This window comes from Solea solea, chromosome 8 (assembly GCF_958295425.1).
Source record: "Solea solea chromosome 8, fSolSol10.1, whole genome shotgun sequence".
Lineage (NCBI taxonomy): Eukaryota > Metazoa > Chordata > Actinopteri > Pleuronectiformes > Soleidae > Solea > Solea solea.
The window spans coordinates 875,818-888,140 of record NC_081141.1 but is presented as its reverse complement, the minus strand read 5'-3'; positions in this window follow the sequence as shown (position 1 = coordinate 888,140).

Below are 12,323 nucleotides of genomic sequence, written 5' to 3'. Positions count from 1 at the left end.
TAAAGAAATAACAGTTTACACGATTAAAAGAGTGTCATATAATCAACAATCAATATCTTTGTAATATTCAGGTTTGTCAACCTCTCGATATCCTTAACCAAAGTCTATAGAGAAAATCAGCGTTTGTGGGAACAGGAGCTGCTGTTTACACTGAACACTGGAAAACACTAGAAATAACAAATATGGGTGCAAAGGTCATTATATACATTTATAATTCTATTTTTGTTATATTTACATATGTTAACATATGTAGTATTCTGTCAGCTGCATGTCGGCCACACACGGCGTGAATGCTGGGCTGCATCAGGTCTGCAGGCCGTAAGTTGGACACCTCTGGTCTGTAATCCGTCTGTATGTCGTGGGCGTGACGAGGGCGTGACGAGGGCGACGTTAGCCGTGTATAAAATGCTTATCTGATGAGGAGACGCGCGGCTTTCATCCTCCTGTGAGACGTCAGCGAGGTGGAACCAGGCATGTGAGGCAAGTTTGTGCGACTGATGAAAGCAGTGGAGGATTTGGGTGTTAGCCTTTCGTCTGGCTGTCGAGGTGTGGCCCTCAGAGCGTGGGGGTTGTTGTCGTGGAACGCTCAAGTGGAGCACCCAGTTGCCCGTCCTCTCATCCCAGTGGTCGCAGTTAGCAGCATCAGAATACACAGAACTCCTCCCATAGACCCTTTCATTAGCTTTCTATATATACTGTATATATATATATATGTATAAATTCATCTGACATGATTTCACAGAGATTATACGCTCTCTGTGAGACAGACGTTGAAGTTAAAGATAGAATGAGGTAGAGCTCACTGATGGCTAATTACCCCCCTCACCATACATGCCCCTGCATGACCAGGAGGCATGTTCACATGTGAACAAAAGCACAGGTATGTAGTGCCGGCACAAACTAAACACACGCAGACTTTCTTTACCATGTCACTGTTTGCCCTTGGTCTCTTAGACCATGTTGTTCAATCGGAACGCTGCATTTTTTATTTAACTAGAGCTGAATTCTGAATCAACTAATCCATTACTCAATTAATCGACAACTATTTTTGATAATCGATTGATCGGTTCAAAGCTTTTTTCATGATTAAAACAAGATTTCTGATTGTTTCATCTTCTTAAATGTGAATATTTACTTCATTTCTTTGCTCTGGAGAACAAAGAAATCATTAAAAGTGAATCATTTTGGTTTGTGGACAAAACAAGACATTTAAGAACATCATTTTTTAAGGTTTTCTGATATTTCATGGACCAAACGATTCATTGATTAATCGAGAAAATAATCGACATATGAATCGATTATGAAAATAATCCTTCGTTGCAGAGTCTGTGGGTATACTTGTTATCAGCTTCCTGTTTACACTAAGAAGTCTAGTTCTATAATTGTGAGTGCAATGTTTTCCTTTTTCGGTTATTGGCACAATTGTGTTAAATGATCTCGTTTATGTTTACTTATTATATCAATGTCACCAAAATAAAGATATTTATTCAGTCACTGGACAAGATGGCGTAGTGTGGTTGACGGGTTTCTCCACAGCAGGTGATTCAGCCTCAGTGATGTCGACCTGATGTAAAGAAATGTGTTAAATGTGTTAAATTCAAAGAATGAAGTGGTTCCCACATGAAGTATCTTTGTGTTTTTGTGTCTGTCACAGTCCCACAACCATAATCATGTGTTTGTTATTGTGACCTCGTCCAGTCCAGTCATTTTGGTCGTGGAGACGTTTAAATGATGATGATATGAGTTCAAACAACATCACCGATGCTCTTTGTATATAGAAAATATTTATCTTGGGCTGAACTGTCTCCCTGTGATGTATGTGCTGTATATAGTGTAAACTGTGTGTGTGTTAAACTGAGGCGCAGGTGCAGCTGGTGTGTTTATACTGTAGCAGATGCTGCTCAACTCACCATTATTCCCATAGTTTAGATTAATCTGTCGTTAATGTTGTGGATTAACAGAGAACGTGTTTGCTCCGTGTTCTCAAACGTCTTGTTTTGCCCACAAACCAAACGGAATCAGAGCAAAGAAACCAGAACATGTTCACATTTAAGAAGCAGACAAATCATAGAACCTCTTTTAATTATTAAAGAAAAGACTCAAACAGATCAACTGATTATCAATCTGAATGTGTTTCATTCATCTTAATGGCAAATCATGTGATACACTCAAACCTATGATTAGCTTAGTAATGATGAATAATAGTTTTACAGTTTAAAAAAAGAGTTTGAGTTTACATGTAAGGACATGTCATTTCTTAGATACTCCTTAATCTTAACTTTGATGATTTATGCTATGGGACTTCCTTTAGTCCCCGTAACGAGACTGTGTGAACACATTTGCTGTTTTTAATTACGCCTGTGACCCCCGTCAGCGGACACCTGGTCGGCTTCCTAATCTGTCATTAGGCCAAAAAAGTCCAATCCATCAGATTACAGGGCAGGACGGTGGTGTAAGACAGTGTCACTCATCTATTTCTTGGGAACAAAAGGCAGAAATATGCAGAACGACGGCTCGCTGCCTTTGGTTTGGATGAAATTCTGCATCCAGTGGACCAGTGTGTCCAGTGTGGACACGACGCTGCTGCAGCAGCATGTGCATGTGTGTCATTAAAGCCATGAGTTAATGTTTGAATGGATGTATAAGGTGAGCGAGTTAATCACAGAGGTCAGCGCCGAGTTTATCCACAGGATGTTGTTCATTCAACGTTTTATCACTGTTCATTAAAGCAGCTCTTTCACAACAGTTAAACATTACACTATTAATGGCTTCATGGCAACACACACACACACACACACACACACACACGCACACACACACGCACACAGAACACTGCATAGACTTGCACTGACAAAGCGTTACCCTAACCCATTAACTATAACCAGTTAATGCCTAACCCTAACCTTAATTTACCTTAGCCCGTGTGTGTGTGTGTGTGTGTGTGTAGAGAGAGGAACTTGATTGTTAAATAAAAACCCAGTTTAAGTTTCAGCCTTTCACCAACAGCTGAATGTGAAGATTTATTTATAGAAACTCTATATTATATTATATTATATTATATTATATTATATTATATTATATTATATTATATTATATTATATTATATTTAGCTGTGACAGTTTAAACAACAGTCGTCAAAGTGTGGCCTGCAGCCTGGTGGGATTAGCAGAAAATAAAATACTAAAATAAAATCCAATATAACCTCTAAATGTCATATGCTGCACAAAGTGCGATGTGTAAAATGATGGGCTGTTTATTTCTTCTTTATGGGGATATTCAGCATATTTGTTGTACTCTTTGAAATGTGTTGTTCTAAGTTTGTGTAAAAGATGTAAAATGACACACACACACACACACACATACACAGAGTTTGTGTTAAAGCTTCAGTGCGTAACCGTCTGTTTGGTCTTTGTGAACAGACACAATGTAACTGCGTCCTTCAGACTCTGTCAAGCAAAACTATCAGACACGACTGAGGGAGTGTTTGTGTGTATACAGCAGCAGAGCAGGGGCGGGTGAGGGACTCACACCTGTTTGTGCAGTGCAGGGATGTTATGGACATTTGTTTCTACTTAAAAGAAAAGAAATCTTTTTTATTTTCATAATCTTGCTAACCAGAGAAAATATAGAGAAATAAATTGGAAACTGTTCTCAGCCCTAACATCTAGTTTTTATTTGTTTTGTGTTGTTTGTTTTCTTCATAGTTTTTGTCATAGCAACTTTGTGCTTGGTGTTTTCTTCTATTATAATATAAAGATGTTTTTACCTCTTCAGGACCTTTTCTGTCATAAACTCTGACCTTGTCTCATGGAGACTAAAACCTGGTCCTAATGAGACAGAACCTCATTTCTGAGGTCCTGGTTGAGTTTAGGACCAATTTGCATTGTGGTTAGGTTAAGGTGTGTGTGTGTGTGTCTGTGTGTGTGTGTGTGTGTGTGTGTGTATGTGTGTGTGTTCCAGAAAGACTTGTGGCAGTTACACAAAGTCTTACAATCATTGCTACATTGATTTAAAGGTTAATCCTTGGTTTATATACATGTCGGTGGTGACTCAGCGTGATGGTTGTGTGTGTGTGTGCCTTTACATTGACTTGTGACTCATTAGCTGATGTGTGCAGCAGCTGCACCTGAGAGTTCCAGCTGGAGCGAGAGCAGTGATAGTGACTCATTATCAAACTATAAGAGGACAAAAGCTAAAGATTAGCTCACTTTCAGGTCACACATCAGTGTTGTTTCTAATTAGCATGTGAGTTAGCAACGACGAGGAAGCGATCCCATGTTTATGTAAACACTGAAACAACTTTTAATGTCATTTCCACATTCATTCTTCTTCTTTGGTTCATAAAGAAGTTGGTGAATACTAGGGGAGAAATGGGCCTACTGCCCCCAGCACTTCCTGTGGTGCATTGCAGTTACTGCACAGGTTGACGACGCCTCAACAATGAAATTCCACCTGACGTTGTTGTTGATTATGACGACTAATCGTCGCAGCTCTGTTGAAGAACAAATATCTTTCACGTTCTTTTCACATGTTTGAATTTAATGACCTGATACATTCCAGCGCTGCACACGGGACATTATTCATGTTATGTTAAGACCGATGGAGGCAGCAACACTGCGCTAGTAAAGCAAGACGGCTCCAGTCAGCCCTGCTCTTCTGCTGTATACTCACAAACGCTCCCTCAGTAAGGATGGACAGAGCCTGGACGCCGCATACTAATAACGATACATTGTTTGGGATCACAAAGACCAAACAGAGGTGGAAACAAAAGTTACGCACTGCAGCTTTAATATCATAATTCTCTCCTTGACATTCTCAAGTGTTTTATGTCATGGAACAGTCTCAAAAAACACCATCAGCACATATTGTTTCAATGTTTTTATCCTTTTCCATCAAAATCAGCGACACTGTGCTCTGTTGCATCAAAGAACAGAACGTCAGGTCCACAGTGACCCGTGCCCGTCTGGGTTCTTCTTAATATTCTGTTATAGATGCACAACGCAGCGCTGTAAATATTTTATAACTCAACGAATGATTTTCCAGCCAAATCAGCTGAGGGAGGCACAGAGAAACAGCTGATCACTGCACTCTCTCTCTCTGTCTCAGCTCTGAGTCAAGTGTATACAGCTTATTCATCTCTTACCTCAGTACACAATGACTTGCTATTAATTAACAACTTTTAATTGATTTAAGTGTGTGTGTTTTCTGAAGAATTAGAATGAGTTATTTATTATAAGCTCAAAACCTAAATGTCTATGCAACACAAGTCTGACTTTGTCCTCCCTCTCTCTCTCTCTCTCTCTCTCTCTCTCTCTCGTCTCATGTGTACATGTACAGTATGTACATGTGTACACATGTACAGTATGTGTACACATGTACATGTACAGTATGTGCATGTGTACACATGTACAGTAGCATGTGCATGTAGTTGTATGACCCGGTCCATGTGTGCGAACCACAGAGCTGACATTTGGGAACACTGAGTCAGCATTTCCAGCGTCAGTGTTCGTTCCACTTTAGTTTTCTTTTGACTCTAAGGAGCCGGGACCATCAACCACCACATCACACAAATATGACAACATTATTCACTGCTACACCGACTATTAGTCACGTGAGGTTGATCACATGGTGCTCTGAACATCTGTGATGCCTCCTCTGCTGCTTCACTCTGGTGAAATGTATCGTTCACTGAAGTTTGGGGAGAAGGATTATTAGTGTTGTTCAACAACTGTTTATCAGAGTGAAGCCGTGATGTGTGTCGTTGGTTATTATTATTAAACAGTTTATTATGGAAGGATCAGCGTCAGTCACATCAGTGAAATGACAGTATAAGATTTAAAAGAGATATTCTTCTTAAACCTTCTTAAAAGAAAACATGGAATCAGTTCCTTCTTTGTCATCACCTGAACTTTGTGACTGCTGCTGCTCTTTGAATCACAGTATCACATGTTTAGAGGCCTCACTTGTGCTGTGGAATAAATGAAAGAAAGGAAACGGTCTTTGAACAGAACGTTAAGCAGCTTCCTGACATTTTAATAACCGACGTGCGTCTGCTTCTCTGACACTGATGAACACCTCTGCTCTGAGCTGAATTCCAGCTTCTTCACTGGCTCTATTTTGGAGCAGTGGGAGGAGGAGGAGGAGGAGGAGGAGGAGGAGGACGGACTTTGTTGTGATCAGAAATAGTTTCAGATGGTTTCAGTGGGCGGGGCCTGCGTCCGCCTGGTGGGAGCCTACAGTAACATGAGTCACAGAGGGCATGAACACGTCACTTGTTTATCCTCCTGAATGTTATTCCCAGATATTTAAGGACACATTTTGTCATCTATCACCTCCTGATAGAATATACTGATGTTTTTGATGTAATTTAAAGGTGCATGAAAGGAGCTCAACACTAAATAACAGTATAACAGACATGATTCACAGATACATGACACAGTTTGCAGCCTTTTCCAACAAGTCCATCGAGTAACTTAAGGAAAGTTAGGAAAACAGTGCTTTAGAGCGTAAACTTAGACAGTTCTACAACATTATACAGAATACACATTTATATATAATGTATTCCACTGCAGATGAATGTGTCCAGTGGGCAGTTTGCAGCACAGAGAAGGTGCTGGAGCTGTGACAGAGGCTGAATCAGAGTGACCTCAGTGTGTCAGCACATGGAGCAGCTTCCACTCGCCTGTGTCGTATTGTGTGGGACACGCGTGCAGCTGCTGTTCATGCTGAGGCGGCACTTCCTCTCTGATGACCTCATGAGGACCATGATGGACATGAGGACCATGTCTTTGACAGTTGTCATTGCTTTAGCGTGAAGTGGGCAGACACGGGTGAGGCCACCATGGAGACCATGGAGCAAATAGAAGTAGAACGTTTTTGAATGTTTTAACCCTCACGTGGTCACGTGGCACAGATCTGTGCCACAGGTGCACCCTTGGTAAATTGCGTTGGGAATAATACACAACTCCTGGGGTTAGGGCTGCATTTCCTTCTTCATCTTGTGTTGTTGAGTCAAAATTCTGATCACTTTTATATTGCGTGTTTTGTTAAAGTGCTAATTGTGCAGAAGTCACAAAAGTGACCATTTTTCTTCTATTTTTGTTCATAAAAACGAGCCAAACAAACTTTGAACTGTGACGTTTTTCCAAATTTCACAAATCTTATCCGATTTTTAATCATTTTAATACTTTTTGCTCTGGTGTGTTTATATAGTTGGTGAAAATGGAAACAAAAATCATGTCATCAGATCAAAAAAGGATATAAGACACTCTATATTGCACATTCTTAGAGCCTCTGTATGTTTTAATATAGTTGTGGATAAAGCAGCTTAAATGCTCTGTGTTCTAAGGGTTAAAGTCAAATGTTTCAGCAGAGATTTTAAGCGACGCACCGTGAAGAGAGAAAAAATCCACATCTACATCGATCTTTAACGTCCTCTCTGTTTTCAACTGTCTCCATTTTTCAAACCCGTCCTTTATTTTGCAGCTCTTGTTGAGACGTTGTTGTGAGGATTTTTAGGTTTGGTAACGTGTTATTGTATATGTAAGTAACGGAATTAAACATGTAGATATCAGTGAAGCCAGTATTTCAACTTGTTTTCTTAATCTCTGATTGTCATTTAAAGACTTAATATAATGCATTTCTTACATATTGTACCTTGAATGAGATTTAAATGCCGTATCATTCCTCTGCTCTCACTTTCTGTCACTAATAGCTTCCAGTTGCTGCTGCCTCGCTCTTTCTTTGACGTATGTGAAGCTACTGATATTCAACACTTCCTGCACAGATGTTTAAAATTAAAAGTTTCCTTTCATTGTAGGAAATGTGAATCAATGGGAAGCCTTTTTTCTTTCTTTGATAGTAACTGAAGTGAACACATGAAAATGACATGACTGATGGGCCCTGATGATTTCTACCGAGTCTCATTAGCGATATTTATTCCATTGTCAATTAGTTGAGGTTTAAAAGGGATTTATGTCGTTTAATTATGTTGCATTATTGCCTCAACACACCGTGTGTGTGTGTGTGTGTGTGTGTGTGTGTGTGCGTGTGTGCGTGTGTGCGTGTGCGATCATCGTGTGCTGCTGCTGTCGGTTTACTTTCAAATCTAAAGAAAAGAAACTGCGCCTGCAAACGGGGCTCATTATCTAAGGTTTGCTTTAAGTGTTAAAGTTGTGAGAACACTGTTGCTATAGGCAACAGCAATGCAAGCTTTGATAGTGCAAGGAATACAGTATAGACGAGGAGAGGGAGTAAAAATCTTAGACAAACTATCATTCCAAACACTATTGTCTATTCCACAAAGCACAGAAGAAAGAATTTATCAGAAAGAATTTCAAATATTCCCTGGTTTTATTTGTCATAAAATATAAAGCTGAACAATTCATCGAGATCTTACGACCTGCTGCAATTTTCTCGTCTGTTGACTTACTCTTCATATTCTACACACTGTGTTTTACACAAACATCAGTGTCACAGTAATCATTTGAAATGAGAATGAAACATAAGTAAACATGACCGTTCCCTCTAATGTCGTGAATCATATCACAATTTCAGCCAAAATATTATATGCAGTATTCAAAACTAATAGAAATAAAAAGTCAAACAGTTGATTTATCCTGAGTTCAGGCAGCGTTAACCCTTTATTAACCCAGACGACGCGTTTGCACAAGCGCACTTTGCATTGTCGTAATTACGACTTTCTTCTTCTGTTTCTTCACGTCTTTGTTGCCAGAGAGGAGAAAATAGTACATGGCCTCTGAGACGATATCTTTGTGTTTTACACTGTTCAAATTTCACACGCAAAATCTGCAGTGTTTTTTTCCCCTTCATTTTAAATGAATACACTTTCTTAACATGCAGCAAATTATAAATGACTGCCAGATATCGAAAGTTATTCAGGAAAAATGGGCAAAAGCACAATTTTTGACCCTTTTATGTTTAAAATAAGCAAAAGAGTCCAGACACACATTGTGAGGCTTCGGTGTTCAAGGGTTAAATGTTGAATCTTGACTGCTGTCGCACTATTTACGCAGCTGACGCCGTTCAGCCGACAACACCAACACAAAGCAGATCATGGGTTACTGTTCCACACCACAATGACAACATACTGTATGACCTGACTGTGACTGAAAGTATAAATGAATGTGGACTCATTATATATTCATAATAAACACAATAAACACATGAAACTATGAGCACAGTCGCTGCATGGTTGAAGTTTTAATCAGCAGCACAGGAAGGAAATGATAAGCTGGTGTTTTATTGGGCAGGATGTGTGTGAGTGTGTGTGAGTGTGTGTGTGTGTGTGTGTGGGGGGGGGGGGTTAATGTTCTAATGGGGAGATTTCAGTGGACACAGGCTCAGTAATGGGGCACTGAGCTGTGAAATGGGAAGTGGGGGTTTGTTTTAAAGCAGTTAATGAATGTCACACACCTGCTCTGGACACTCGGGCTATTGAATCTATTTTGAATGCAGGACATGGTTGTTTTGATGTGAGGGTCATTAGAGCAGAGAGACTCTGAGGCTCTCAGATCACCTTTATATGTTGACTTATGTTTCATTATGAGCTGATTTTTGACAAAACATCCTAAAAAACACGGCTCGCCTCCTTATTCTGATGCTTTTCCATTAGTGAAAGTACCCGGTGCTTTTTGGTACCTCAACAGCCCGTCAGGCGGTCAGAGCGCGACGTCCAACACACTGTAGATCAGTTAAACAGACTTCACAGAGGAGTCTGGTGTGTTGAGCTGTATTTCAGACGGAGTCTGTGCTCCGGTCACGCAGGAAGTTCTGAACGATTCTGTGAACAAACCTTTTTAATGAACTGATTCTAATGATTCAGTGACGCAGAAAACTACCGCTTTGTCGCCGTGCTGTGACGTCTCTGTCCACGTTCAGGACGTATTACTTTGTCTAAAGTACTTTAGACAAAAATCCATAATCTGTATTTTGGATGACATCATCCACTTTGCATAGCTGCTGCTATGTTTTACATTGGATTTGTCTTTGAAAAATGCCATAAATAATAAATGTTAAAATGCTCTAAATCCTCGATAAACCAGGACGCCTGCAAGTGTTTCATAATAAAGCTGCTCTACATGAATAATGATCTTAATACATCAGTATGTAGAAGCTCTTTAACCAAAATAACGTTTTAATGCTAAAATATTATTATTGCTATACATGAATTTTCAAATTTCCTGTTTTACAAAAAAATAGTAAAGCACATTATTATTTCTTGATTAATAGGTCAAATTATAGTTAAATTATTATGAAAATAAACCCCTCGTTATGACTAATATTCCTGAGTGAAAGTGTAATGTATTGGTCCATATTGGTGTGATTGTGTCTGAATAACAGACGTGATTGATGCAGATTAATATTCCAGCAGCAGAATAGATCAGAAGGAAGTAAGTTGGGAGGATAAAAGGACGGGAGGGACTGCGTTGTAATTTGGTAACTGGAGTGATTTACTGGGCCTTGTATCTTTCCTTTGGCCCCGGGGCCCGTGTTGGCCTTTGAAGTGGCCCAGATAAAGGAGCGCGGTGTGCTGTGAGACATGTGAAAGCTGTGGTCACTGTGCACCAGCACAGAGACAGAAGTGGACATGTCCTCCTCAAACAGCTGCAGGTGTCCTCACACATGCTCTTACCCAGTAAAGTTAGCTTAGCCTTTACTAGTTTGACTAGTCTGGTTGATCAGCTTTTGTCTGCTGGTGAATTATTATCCTCAATTATCCCACAACTGCCGATATTTTGTGGCTTCTGGTGTCGACGATGGATTACCAGGTTTAAGATGAACCACTCACAGTTAGGAGACGACTGTTTGGGTTTGTTTTTTTGACCCAGTTAGTGAGAGTGTTGACATTGAATGTTGTTGCACTCGAATATTTTATAACTTACTTACCAACATATGAGGCTACCTACCTATCTACTGATCCGCCTACCTACAGTATCTACAGTATCTACTTACCTGCTTACCCACCTATACTACCTATACATTTCCATTGCTGTTTCCTTGTCTGTCTGTCTGTCTGTCTGTCTGTCAGTCAGAAGGATTAGTGTCAGTTTTTGCGTGTCGTCTTTGGTGTGTGTGTGTGTGTGTGTGTGTGTGTTGGTTGTGATGTGGTCTCTTCATTATTGCCGTGTTCATGTCAGACAGTGGACAGCAGAGTCACGTGTGAAGCCTCTTCTATATCAAATATGGATTTCCTCAGTGGAGAACAGACTCTGGATTAACCTGCTGATGCCTCGTTCCCTGAGTGATTGACGACAGGCGGTGAGGTGCAGGGAGTGTGGAAATCCTTTGGGCCACTTTATCTCCACCTCTGTCATTTATGTGATTTCAAAACCCCAATTTACTGGAGTCTTGTGTCCTGAAGTCCTGTAGATAGTTAGACTGTGTCATCACAACAACTAACCTGACTGTTATATACTAGTGCAGCAATGTTTCCACTGAGTGGGACAGGGCGGTTCCTGTGTTTCCACTAGGAATACTAACAAAATAATAGTTCCATTTTTTGGCACCCTTCCCTTTGGATACAAGTAAGGTAATGTTATGGCGAGGTCAGGATACAACAGTCAGCTCATTGGGCAACAGAGAAACATCACGCCCTTAGATCACTGTAGATATTCTCTATTACTTAAACTGCAGCTTATTTTCTCCTCATATTTACCTTGCATTTTACTGTGTGTGTGTGTGTGTGTGTGTGTGTGTGTGAGAGAGCAGTGTCTACTGTCTCAGTGGCCCACAGTGAAATAACACTTAAAGCTGCCAATATGTGGTCAGCCTGTTGCCAATTACTATTAGCTTCCACATCTTTTGTTTCTCCTGTGTTTGTGTGTGTGTGTGTTTGTGAGGGAGAGAGGGAGAGAGGGAGAGAGGGAGGGAGGGAGGGAGGGAGGGAGTGAAAGGAAAGCCCTCGCAGAATGATAATGCAGGCGGCACTTTGCCAACTGGAAGGTTGCCATGTCTCAGCAGCTGCTTCACTATCGCTCTCTCACACACACACACACACACACACACACACACAGAGACAGACAGACAGACAGACAGACAGACAGACAGGGTGAGAAACACTGAGTCATGTTGACTCGTGTGAGACACCAGAATATAAACACTTTGTTATACTGAGTGTCGTCATGCTTCCTGCTGAGTCATCATTATAGACTGTTGTCTGTGACCGCAGCTCATCATCACTGTGAATGTTGACATCTGTGAGGTCAAAGGTCACCAACTCATGGTCTTTATTGAATGTTGTTAACATTTGATATGAGTTCATATTTTCAGGAAGACAAATTAGGAAAAGTTAAAAGGTTAAG